The sequence below is a fragment of the Magnolia sinica genome, chromosome 11 (assembly GCF_029962835.1).
Source record: "Magnolia sinica isolate HGM2019 chromosome 11, MsV1, whole genome shotgun sequence".
NCBI classification, from domain to species: domain Eukaryota; kingdom Viridiplantae; phylum Streptophyta; class Magnoliopsida; order Magnoliales; family Magnoliaceae; genus Magnolia; species Magnolia sinica.
Genome location: NC_080583.1, coordinates 15624005 through 15637949, shown reverse-complemented (window position 1 = coordinate 15637949; position 13945 = coordinate 15624005). Strand labels below are relative to the sequence as shown.

General features: G+C 38.0%; 1 long non-coding RNA gene across 1 annotated transcript; it reads right to left on the bottom strand.

Annotated features, from left to right (window-relative positions):
- Nucleotides 1-230: 230 nt before the first annotated feature.
- On the bottom strand, nucleotides 231-2811 carry LOC131218267 (uncharacterized). Its single transcript, XR_009157589.1, has 4 exons — nucleotides 2641-2811; nucleotides 1113-1199; nucleotides 501-611; nucleotides 231-415 (listed from the first exon to the last, which is right to left on the bottom strand). It is a non-coding gene; the product is annotated as an uncharacterized LOC131218267 (long non-coding RNA).
- Nucleotides 2812-13945: the final 11134 nt, after the last annotated feature.

The window sequence follows — 13945 nt, the reverse complement described above, 5'->3', positions numbered from 1 at the left end:
ACAAGGTATCCTCCATTGATAACACACACACACACATGTGTATATATATATATATATATATATATATATATATATATATATATATATATATATATATATATATATATATATATATATTATAAGTTCTTTATTTTCATTTACATTCGCAAATACATTCATCATCCATCCAAGAAAATTGAGACAAGTGAAAGATACACCTAAAAGAGCAGACATGAAAAAGAAAATAAAAACCATGAGGCATGATATTCGCACCAAGTAGACTCATGAGTGTGTATGCATTCTCCCCCTTCAAACTTGGAAGATTCCAACTCATATTAAGGGGGATTTCTGGTTGACTGATAAGCACTCCAAACATGTAAAAAAGTAGTGTAAGGCCTGCTATGCTCGTAAACAGCTTTTCCATCTTGCATTTGTCCTTAAAATCAAGCACCAATTACAACCATCATGATATGCATATATAACTAGTTGGCATCAGTGCTAGATAGAAGAGTCAATCTCACCAAGAGGGTGATAAATAGTGGAAATAGCACAACATCAATTGCAGACAAAAAAACACATATGAATAGGTCCAGTCCAAAAAGAAGATTGAGCCCATGTGCAATGCCGAGAATCTGGTACAGTCAACATAAATATTTTAGAGATATCCAAAAACGGTTCCATATTTCAGAGGCACTAGCCCATCTCTCCAGTTTAACCTTTCTAGAAAGAGTCTGCAATGATGATTCTTATGAGGAGAGAGAAGTGAATCACAACACACCAACTTGGGCACAAGTGTGTGAGATCGTGGCCATTCTTAAGTTGTGGCTGATTGCAAACATGCCCTCATAATAAGAACAATCCACTCATCAGGTAGGCATTCGTAAAAGGCATGGACAGTTAGAAATCAAGACTTTTATTCAACATAGACATGAAGACAACCTGATCCCTTGACCAGCCTAGATTTTACAACAAGGTATGTTACATCAAACCCCACCTAGAACATGGCCCGGATCCCACACAAGTGCCAATGCAGTGATTAAGCTCAACCTGTCCTCATGCAAATCACTTTAGCAGTTCTCTTTTGGAAAAAGCAGGTTCTTGGATTCTAAATTTAGATGGAACAAAACAAATACCATAGTCAGGTCCGAAATAATCATTGATAACTTTGCTTAAACGCCTAACAACATGCATGTGGGCCTATTGTATTCCTCGTTGCATATCTTTTAGATCACAAGAAAGAAAACATGTTAATAATAAAATCAGCAGAGAAGTTGTGTATGTCTGTGTAAAGAGAATCTAAAGAGACAATAAAGACAAGTAAATCAACATCTGAACAGACTACAAAATGCTATAATTGAAATTTTAATATCAAATTAACTATGCTCACAAGTGCCAAATTTTATCAGAATAAACGGAGTGGCAGTAAAATTTTCTCATACATGACCACACCCATGACTTGTCATAAAAAATAAAAAAATAATAAAAATAAAAACTATGTTTGAGGAGACTCTTAGAGTTCACAGTTAGGAATTTCTCAAGGGATTTTTAGATTTTTGAAGATTTTCTTAGTGTATTTATTGGGAAAATCTCACTTAAAACATAAAATTTTAAAATAAGATGTTTGCAGACGGACTTGTTTGTAAAGATGCGACATGCATTATAAGTTCTTGCCTCAATTGTTTATCTTTACAAATATCACATTCTATATATTGAAAAAGAATCATTTTACTGAAAAATTTTAGTAGATAACAAAGATAGCTGCAACTTATAGTTAATATATTGGAAATGCATATCCTATAATCATATCCCATAAAAAAAAAAAAGAATAAATTTCTTTAGATCATCAATGTATCAAAAGCTAGAAATAATAGCTGATTTCTACTTTCGAGAGAAGTTTGTAACAAAAGATCCCAGAATGAGGGACATACTCCTATACAAAGTTAACCCAATTTGCTCTTGCAAATAGATCCGAGTTCAATACCTTCAAATGAAAATCATTATTTGAGGAATTGTAATTTTCCTTATTGTGGAGAAAAAAGGGGCGGAATTCATCATATATAAAAATAAATAAATAATCCTTCATCGACCACCATATCGATCATTATATATATAAAACTTGAATTTTCTACCATGATTTGACCCACTAGCTACCAAACAGTACACATCCAATGTCAAAAGCTTCAATGACATATCATAAGGTATTTGAATTGGATCTTGCTTACTCACTTGAGGCTCATTGTCATGATAAAAGCTATGGGAATGCAACTTTTCAGAATCATAGAGAAGATGTAATCTAAAATAAAAGATGTAATCTAAAATAAAAAATTGAGAATTTCGATCTCCAAATCAAAAAATTAGGGATCTCCATCCCCAAATCAGGAATTGGGATTTCAATTCCCAAATTCGATGCTTAGGGATTTCGATCCCTAAAAATTCGGTATTAGGGATTTTCTAAATTAGCATATTTGGAATTGGGAATCTCATAATCCAATAAGGGATTTCGAATTTCGTCTAGAGAATTGAAATTTTAAAAATTGAATAAGCCATTTCAGTAATCAAATCAGATTGCATCATGGATTTCGGAATCCATTAAGGAGTAAGGGTTTCTTTTTTTTCTTTTTTTTAAAAAAACCCTCTTTTACATAATCCTGAGACTCATACCTTTACTATGAGTTGGCCGCTTATGACAACCATTGATTCCGGTCACTGATTATCGGAAGCATGGAGGCAATGAAGATGATGGATCTAAGAAAGGGCTCGACTGTAGAGGGAGAGGGAGAGGCGCAGAGAGAGAGAGAGAGGAGAGATGAAGGGAGAGGGAGAGGCATGGAGAGAGAGCGAGAGGTGCAGAGAGAGAGGGGGAGAGAGAGGAGAGGGGGAGAGAGGGAGAGAGAGAGAGAGAGAGAGAGAGAGAGAGAGAGAGAGAGAGAGAGAGAGAGAGAGGCACAGAGAGAGAGAGACACGCGGATATCCTCTTTTGGATATGATAAAAACTTGAAATCCAAATTATGTGAGTTTTCCATTATTTATAACACAAGTTCTATTAACAACCGTACATGCATGGGACCATTTTCTAGATGGTTAAGATTATATTATATAATAAAATTATAAATATTTACCATCTACAACTAGACTGATTATTTGGATGGTCTGGATAACTCTAAATCTTTGCCACTATTGTTATGAATGAGTCACCATTATTTTAAATCAAATACAAAACTCACATTCTTTCACTCTCACCTAAAAATGGTACTTGAGCTTTAGATCTAGTATGGCTCTGTGGGCCCCACCATGATGCGTGTTAAACATCTACTCCATCAGTTAGATGCAACATTCCATGGTGGGCCCAAGGATTAAAAATCAAATAAATATGTGACTTGTGTGGGCCACACCACATACAAAAGTTGAGAAGGGTTACCCTCCATTAAAACATTAATAATTATTTTTTGGGCGCACAGAGATGTGGTTCACAAATTCAGCCCATCCATTATGTGTGTGCCACTTGGATGAGGGGTCATACCAAGTCTCAAATGCATCCAAATTTCAAGTGGGGCCCCACCAAGTACTTTTATATGTTTTAGGCATGTCTTTACATGATTTTAGATGGTATGACCCACTGGAGTTTCATATACGGCTGATTTTTGGGATATCCCATAATTTAAAGGGGACCCATCAAATGTACGGTGTTGATTTTTGACACACTTCATGGTGTGGCCCACACAGCTTGACCTCATGGGGAGTTCCCATGAGCTTGACGAACAGAACCTTTTCCATATATATATATATATATAATATAGTAATAATGTGTGTGTGTGTGTATATATATATATACACACATTATTACTATATATATATATATATATAATATTTAAAAAAAATATAAAAACCTATGATGTATTTGTTATATCCACACTGTCCATCCATTTTGAGATATCATTTTAAGTCATGAGCCAAAGAATGAGACAGATAAAAATTTGTAGTGGACCCCGCCACAGAAAACAACGGGGAGGATGATTCCCACCATTGAAACTATCCTAAGGCCCAATTGTAATGTTTATTTGAAATCCAACTGCTTCAAAAGTTTTTTACAAAAAATGGTTGAACTAAAATGATCGTTTGTGCTGGGGTCTGTGCTGGGGTCCATCATCTGTGCTGGGGTCCGCTGGAGCTTTGGATTTAACTAGTTCTTTGGACATTGCCCTAAAATGATCTCTCCAAATGGATGGAAGGTGTGGATACAAAACATCTAAATATCTATTATTAATTCAAATATCATACTTAGATCCTATTTTCATGCCACCTAAAGATGAATTCATATCATTTTGGTTAATCTTAATTATGTATTAGGGTGTGTTTGGTATGTCACGTACACATTGTTGATGGCCCCAACAGAGCTCTTTGTTGCCCAACTCCTGTGGCCTGACCTCAGCCAACCTGATGCTAGACTTGACCTTGGGCCCACTTTGATTTATATATTGTATATCCATATGGTCCATTTGTTTGCCAACTCATTGTAGGATATGAGCCCAAAAATGAATCATATTTTTATCTGATCTGTTGATTAGGTCAGACGTACCCGAACAAAGGAAAATTAAAAAATAAAATAATTAAAAAAATAAATATCAGCTTCATCCAAAATGTGGTATGGTCCAACAGAAATTTGGATGTGCGCCATGAACTGACAAAACGGATGAATGGTGTGGATATACAATACTTACTTCAAGGTAGGCCTAACAGTTAGGGCCGCACCTAAATTGAGAGGTATATGAAGATCATTTTATGACTTGATCCCAAAAATGAGAGGTATATAAATCGATATCTCAGGTGCACCACACCACATGAAATTGGACCACCCAAAAGAAATTTCTCAATGGTTGTTTTTCTAAGTCAAATACGTGAGGTAGCACCTCTACATGCCATTACATCCGCCAAAGTAGCCAATGGGTACAAGATCCAAGCCATCCATCTTATGATTCTCATTTGGAAGGTGTAATGTTCCAAAAATCAGGCTATTCTGCTCTTCACGTAGGCCACAAATTAGAAAAAGAAAAATGATAGCTAAGAACAAGTTATTCATGGCCATTTGATCATCTTCTAAAATGTGATCCACTTGAGTAGTAGGCTGGAATCAGAGACATACACGGTGGTACTCACCTGATGTACAGCTTAGATCTTGCACCCATGGGCTAATTTGGTACAAATGGTGGTATCTTCTCTCCATTTCTTTGATTTATGGGTCCATTGTTACAAAGTTGCAATTGGGCCAGGCCAATGCCTGTCCGTTCATTGCCTGTGGGCTAAGGACTCCAGCTTTAGCTTACTCTCATAGCCTGCTAATTAAGGATCTAATCTTGAGTTCAGCCTCTTTCACTAGCCATGTTTGTTTACTGGCCCGACTCGTTTGTTTTGCCTGGCCCATTTACGATTTCAAATGTGTTTTTGTCATGAGTTGCACTTAACGAACAACTCAGATGTTGCATAATTAGATGATCTGGCCTCAAGCTGGCGTCCTTCACAATCATGTGGGCCCCACCAAGTGCTTTTATATTTTTTCAAATGTCTTCACATAGTTTTAGATCGTATGGCCCACTTGAGTTTCGTATACGGATGATTTTTAAGACATCTCATAAGCTAAAAGGGACACATCAAATGCACGGTGTTGATGTTCTCAGGGTGTTAATAAGTTGGGTCACAATTTTGACAAGAATATTTTACCCATTTTACATGTCTGGTCCATTCACTCTATTTTATTGATCATTACCCTCAATTTGACTGGTTACTCACCCCAATCATGCTACATATGAGAAAGATATTGGGCAAACAAGATTGATCAACAATTTGAGTGAATTTTGATTTAAACATCTGAAGTTATTTACTCTTCAATCTGGACTGATTAGATTGTCAAAAAAATGGTTAAAGGTTGTTCATAATATCAAAAATATATGAATGAATAGAAAACACAAACATCAGCTTGATCCAAAACTTCTATGACCTCCAAGAAAATTTAAATGGTAGAGGTTCAATCACACTATTTCCTATGGTGTGGTCCACTTGAGCTTTGGATATGCTTCCTTTTTGTTCTTTAGACCTCAAATTATCTGTTAACATGGATGAACGGAGTGGATAAAATAAATAAATAACGGTGGACCTCACAGAGTTTACTCTGGTAAGGGTAACGACTAACTCACCTAAATGTAGTGGAGAAGGGTAAAACATTCATAATCATATATTGGGCCTGCCTAAATGTGATTCACATATCCAACCCACTCATTATGTGTGTCCCACTTGGATGAGGGGTTAGACCAAGTTTCAACCGCATCCAAAACTCATGTGGGCCCCACCAAGTGCTTTTATATTTTTTAGTATGTCTTCACATAGTTTTAGATGGTATGGCCCACTTGAGTTTCGTTTACTAATGATTTTTGAGATATCTCATAATCTAAAGGGGACACATCAAATCCACAGTGTTGATGTTCGACACACATCACGATGGGGCCCACAAAACTTACTAACATCAATTCTTAGGTTCTCACGAGGTCAATAAGTTGGGTCACAATTTTGACCAGAATATTTGGCCCATTTTACATGTCTGGTCCATTCACTCTATTTTACTAATCATTACCCTCAATTTGACTAGTTACTTGCCCCGATCATGCTACATATGAGAAATATATTGGGCAAACAAAATTGATCAACAATTTGAGTGAATTTTGATTTAAACATTTGAAGTTATTTACTCTTCAATCTAGACTGATCAGATTGTCCAAAAACAATTAAAGGTTCAATTAGTGGATGTGCCTAATAATTTAGTAATTTTATTTTTCACAGATAAATTTCAATTTCCATTTAAAAATAACATTTTTTTTCAAAATGTATATTTTTTTTATTCTTTTAACAAAATATCATTTTTATTAAAAAATATTTAAAATACAAATTCTGAATTTTTATTTTCAAAATCTCAAAAAATTTCTCATATTTTAATTTTTTCTCAAAAATTTCAAATTGCCGATTTTTTTCTTCAAAAGCATTATTTTGTTCCCAAATTTTTTCTCAAAAACAGTTAAAATTTCTAAACTTCTCAATATTCTTTTTCATGTGATATTACAAATCATTTAAATATTACCTTTTAATTTTATATATGTATATAAATTTCCACTCATATGATATAAAAACTAATATATATATATATATATATATATATATATATATATATATATATATATATATATATATATATATATATATATATATATATATATATATATATATATATACACACACATACACATACATTTTTATTGACAATAATTTTTAAAAATTAAAACAATTTTACATTATTATCGACGGTTTTCAGCCGCTGGGAAAAAGATTTAGGAAAGACTTTTACCGACGAATATTTTCGTCGGTAAAAGTCTTACCGTGAACATTTCCAAGACAGTGCGAAAATTTGCTACATTAAAAATTAAAACATTTTTACCGACGAACCATTTCGTCGGTAAAAACATTTTTATAGACGGTTTCCAGCCGTTGGGAAAAAGATTCACGAAAAAGACTTTTACCGACAAAAATTTTCATTGGTAAAAGTCTTACCGCCAAATTTTCCAACCCAGCGTGAAAATTTCTTTCTTCAAAATTAAAACTTTTTTACCGACGAAAATTTTTGTTGGGAAAAGTCTAACCGCCAAATTTTCCAACATAGCGCGAAGATTTTCTATCTTAAAAATTAAAACGTTTTTATCGACGAAAATTTTCATTGGTAAAAGTAAACTTTCAGTTAAAAAAAATAAATTCAAAACACCCTTTACTGACGAAATTAATTTCGTCGGTAAAAGTAAAATTTTTGATTTTTTTATTTTTTCAAAAATTCAACGCTTTTAGTTATGAAATTAATTTTGTCGGTAAAAGGAAACTTTTCAATTTTTTGGTTTTCCAAAAATTCAAAATACCTTTTACCAACGATAGTTTTCATCGGTACAAATATTATTCCCGACGGTTTTGGTTCGTCGGTAAAAGTCAGGGCGAAAATTTACTTAAATACACCACTTTTACCAACGAACATTTTCGTCGGTAAAAATATTTTTCCCGACGGTTTTGGTTTGTTGATAAAAGTCGGGGAGAAAATTTACTAACTTAAATACGCCACTTTTACTAATGAACTTTTTTGTCGGTAAAAATATTTTTCCCGACAGTTTTATTTCGTCGCTAAAAGTCAGGCAAAAATTTCCTTAAATACACCACTTTTACCGACGAAAGGTAAAAATATTTTTCCCGACGGTTTTGGTTCGTCGGTAAAAGTCAGGGCAAAAATTTTCTACCTTAAATCGACAACACTTGTACCAACGAAACTTTTTGTTAGTAAAAATATTTTTCCTGATGGTTTTAGTACGTCGCTAAAAGTCAGGGCGAAAATTTCCTCACTTAAATACACCACTTTTACCGACGAAAACTTTCGTCGATAAAAATATTATTCTAGACGGTTTTGGTTCATCACTAAAAGTCAGGGCGAAAATTTCCTAAAATACACTAGTTTTATCGACGAAAATTTTTGTCGGTAAAAATATTTTTCTCGACTGTTTTGGTTCGTCGCTAAAAGTCAGGGCGAATATTTTCTAACTTAAATAGACCACTTTTACTAACAAAAATTTTTGTCGGTAAAAGTGGTTCTTTGCTTTTTATCGATGAAAAGATTTGTTGGTAAAACTCTTAGTGGGAAAATTTTCAAAATAGTGGGAAATTTTTTTCGCCAGTAAAAATTTCATCGCTAAAAACGCTGTTTCTTGTAGTGATGGGATCTGCCCGTCCCTGGAGTGGTCGGTGTGGATCACCACCAAGCATCAAAGGGGCCCACCGTCCCAGCCTACGGACGGTGATAAGGCCCATACATCACGGTGGTCCCCACGATATTGGGCGGACGGTGCAGAAATGGGTCAACATCATACTGCTGGACGGCCTGGATTGGATGGATGGACGGTTTATATCAGGGGGTCCACCTGACGTCCATCCCAACTCAAAACAGGTGGGTCCCCATGTGGGGCCCACCATAGCATTTAGATTATAATATGTATTATATATATATATATCTAATGACACTTATATTATAATATATATATATATATATATATATATATATATATTATATTATATATATCTGATTGCATTTATATTGTATTATATATATATATATGGAAACAGGTGGGTTCCCACGTGGGACCCACTATATAGTATATTATAATATATATATTATATATTATATAGCATGTTTGGTCCAACGTCCAGAGAGTCTGGACGCTGGATGGATGGTTGGGTGAAGAGGGGTGGGTCCACGTGGTGTGGCCCACCCTAGCATTTAGATCAGCTGAAGTTTGTGTTTTGCCTAAGTGCAACATATATATATATATATATATATATATATATATATATATATGTATGTATGTATATGGTGGGGTACACACCGGTGGGCCACTCCAAAGATCAAGCTTATGTTAATATCTTCCCACTATTGGGCCTTCCTAAAGCCATCTAACAAGTAGACAGCAAGGTGGCTGCCCTAATGGATAACGTGGATCAACTCAAGCTGTAAGACCCATATCCTAGTCCGTACTATTCCGTCGACTCCCGCGATCCTTCCCGTCAAATTTCGGCAACCTGCAACGTATAATCGATATTTGCGCACGACCCTAAGTCGTAACCCGTAGATCTGAGTTGGTTTAATCCAAGACTTGTATCATTGCGACCACACCGTCGCCATGGTTCCAATGCTGCGTCTTGCATACCGATCCGATACCCTGGCAGGGAGATGTGGGCCGACGTTTATTTCGAAGAAAACACCGCGTGTTTGCAATCCCAAGAGAATCTCTACAACATGTCTCATCAATCAATCACTCAATCAATCAAAGCTTTCTTTCTCCTCAAGTCAAGCAACCTCAAAGTCAACTCTTTCTCACCTTCTCTCTTACACACCCAGACATGTCAAGTACACCATCACCTCACACCATCACTCCATCATCCATCACTTCTCTTACAACCACCCTCTCTCTCTCTTTCTCTTCACATTTTCCAAGCACCCAAATGAGCTCATGTCCAAAATTTTCAAGGAGAGAAAGTGCATGTGTGGCCCACTTTCCCATCCCAAATCCTTCATCCTAGCCATTCAAACCTCATCATCTTCCGTCAAAGTGAAGCACAAGGAGCTCGACTTTCCATTGGACCAAGAAGATCGAACGGTGGGTGCTTTATAGGCTAGATTTTTCATGTTTTGATGATGGGCCAAGTGAGGCCTATCGATTGATGGTATGGATTTCACTTTGGACCCTAGATGTGGCCGATGGCCCACCTTAATTCTCATGATCATTCCATGATGGGGCCATTCTCCATGGTCCCCATCATGATGTTTATTTTCTTTGCATGGATAGAGGTCATCTAGACCTTCCATTTTGGTGGAGAAGGAATCTCTACTGTTGATCTTTGATTTGGTGGGCCCACATGTATTGGGACCCACTTGATGTATGATTGAATGCAAGGGAGAGCCCATAATGTTGGGGTCCCCCCATCACACGTGTCTCTCTCTCTCCCTCTCTTTTTCATTTGTTTTGTGTGTGATGATATGATTGTGTGGCTCACTTAATGAGTTGTGAGACGTCCAAACTGTTCATCAAAGGGACCTCACCTTGATGTGGGTCTCATGTACACCATCCAACCATTTGGTGGCCCACCCTGATAGCATGGATGTGGGTGGGGCCCACCTTAAACATATGTGTTATATGCAACCGTCCAGCGTCCAGGGACGCTGGACGTTGGCAACAAGTGAATTGTGAGCTGACAGTGGGCGTACTAACGACAGTAGCAAAAGGAAAAAAAGGGTTTTAGGTGGGTTGGTCATGCAGGCCCCACCTTGATATATGTATTCAATCCATGCCGTCCATCCCATTCAGCAGATCATTTTAGGCGTTGAGCCAAAAAATGGGACCAATCCGATTTTCTGGTGGGCCATAGTATAGAAAACAATTTCTTTACCGTTGAAAACCACCCTGCCATTTTTGTACCCCAAAACATGCCCAATATTGGGCTCGTTTGGTCTGTATTGAACAGGAAAAACCAATGGGTGGGGTGGATTTTGTTGATATGGGCCCCAACTATGAAAAACCTCAAAAAAATAGGTCTTTAAAAAAAAATAAAAAATAATATGCAGTAGGTCGCTGCTGCTGCCAGAGGCGCGCAGGCAGCGCCTGCTGCACGTGGATGGCAGCCAGATGGATCCCATACGTGGGCCCCACTGTGATGTGTGTTGAACAGCCACACCGTCCATTTTGTGGGCCCCCTCGGGGCAGTGGCCCCCACCAAAAATCAACCATATACGTGGCTTAGGTGGCCCACATCATAGGAAACAGCGGGATTGAACATCAGCCATTAAAACCTTGTTTGGGTACTATAGAAGTCTTGGATTAATATGAAATTTGTTTCTCCTTTTCATCCAGGCCGGTGTGACCCTATTAACGGGTTGGATTGTAAATAAACATGTGTTTTATTTACATCATCCACCCCTAGACGGTGGAACCCCACCTTGCCTATGTGTTTTATCCATGCCATCCAACCACTTTAGCTAGACTGCTGGACAGCCAGCGGACCTCACCATGAGGCATGTGATTTATCCATGCTGTCCATCCCTATGGGACCCACCATGATGCATATGTTGTAACCGAACTGTCCAACCATTTTGAAATGTTATTTTACGGCATGGGTAAAAAGATGAGTCAGATCTATAGTTCAAGCATACCCCACCATTGAAAATAGTAGGGATAGTGATATCGCCCGTTCAAAACTTCTCAAGGGCCATGGTAGTTCCGATCAAGTGGATGTTTTTGCTCTTACTTCATCTACCTCTATGTTAACTTATGAATAGGTTGGATCTCAAAAATACATAAGGGTGGGCTCGATTGATATACATGAAGCCCATTTGTTTCGGCCCATTGATACGACCCATTTGATGAGGCCCGATGTAGTGTATTTGGGGCCCATGGGTTGAGGCCCATTGTGATGTATTAGGGCACGTGGGTTGAGGCCCGTTGTGATGTACTCAAAGGCCCATGGGATATGGCCCATTGCAATATACATAAGGCCCATTGATGTGGCCCATTTGATGTATCTGAGGCTCATGGGTCGAGGCCCAATGAGATGTATATAGGACCATTGCCGTGTGTAATTTTACCGTGGTATATACAATGATGTTTTATGGTGGGTCATGCCTTGGGAGCAATGTTGGTTTGACGTCCACATTGTAAGATTAATGTTGGTTAAATGTCCACATTATAACCCTCCTTAGGGCCCATTGATAGGCCCATACTTGTTATGTGTTGGCCGTTTAGGCCCATCCTCGTTGGAAGGATAGTTCATCACCATATAACATGCTTAGTATAGCTCCATGATTCATGCCCATACGCATCATATGTATGCTTAATATGAGGAATGTTTGATCATAGCATACGCTATTGGGTAGACTATTTACGTGACTCTTTGTGAGACGAAGTGCCCACATTATTGCATTATACGCGCATGATTGCTGCATGACTGGATAGTGTGACTCATGCATCTTACATATATGTGACTTGATCATTGTATGCCCTAGCGACGTCAGGGTCGTGGCCTCCACAGACACATCGTGGATGGCCAGATGGGACACCGAAAATGCTTGGTTCTAGCACTGTGGGCACGTAGGATGTCCTTGGGTGAAAATCCCAAAACCTCCTTGGTACCAGGAGATGCTCCAACGTTTATACCGAGTGGAATATGCATCTCGCATATATGTGACTTGATCATTGTATGCCCTAGCGGCATCAGGGTCGTGGCCTCCACAGACACTTCGTGGATGGCCAGATGAGACACCGAAAATGCTTGGTTCTAGCACTGTGGGCATGTAGGATGTCCTTGGGTGAAAATTCTAAAACCTCCTTGGTACTAGGAGATGCTCCAATGTTTGGACTGAGTGGATATGAGCGTCGGTACCTATACCATGAGGCCGTATCTCCCACTATGTTGTGATCGGTTGGAAGGGGGTGTGGCCTTATCCGCCCGAGTGAGGGGGCTATAAGCTAGGCTGAGTATGACCAGCTCGTAAATGGGTCCGCTATCGACGAGCCGAGTAGGTATTGGTAGACTGCTGGCTAGGCGGATAGTGAGGTCTCTTCCCCTCACTGGGCTGTGTAGCTAGGGAGGAGGCAGTCGGTGTGGAGTGTAATAGACCCCGGTGATTTTCTTAAAGAGCAACCGTACTGATATGTAGACTTATTGAGCAGGAATTGCATATCCATTCATTTATTCATTCACTATCCACTTGGGCTGGTGGTGCGTAACTATTTGTTACATGTACCTTCGCATGGCCAAGATTTCGGTTGGGCGCGCGACTAACCTGAGATCGGGAGTTTACCATATTGAGTCTGACTATCTAAATTTAGGTATGAGACTGGTTTAGATAGAAGTCCCCTGTGTTGGACCCCATAGCCTGCGATGCTACGTACTATCATCCCGACTTCACATTCTAGCATGGTCATTGCATTCGCAATACTTAGCATTTTGAGTTACTATATTTTTACACTTATATGGCCTAAACGGACTTAGCAGGATTTGCATATTGCATTGCATCATCGGCATCTGATATTTGGCTTCTACATTTGCATAGCCGATCCGCATTGCATATTCTATTATTGTATGATTCATGGACCTACCAGTATATTTCCTCTTACTTTGATATCATATGATTCATGATCTTGTCAGTATTTCTGCTTAGTCCAATGATGTATGATTTATGGACTTTATGGTATACTTGGGGCTTGCCTTGCACATACACTTACATCACCCTCTAAGCTTTCTATAAGCTTATGCACGATAGATGCGTGCAGGTGATGTTAGGTTGCAACAGCGTGGAGCTTGGAGCATGTAGCTGACTTATGGAGCTTATATTTGACATATGTAT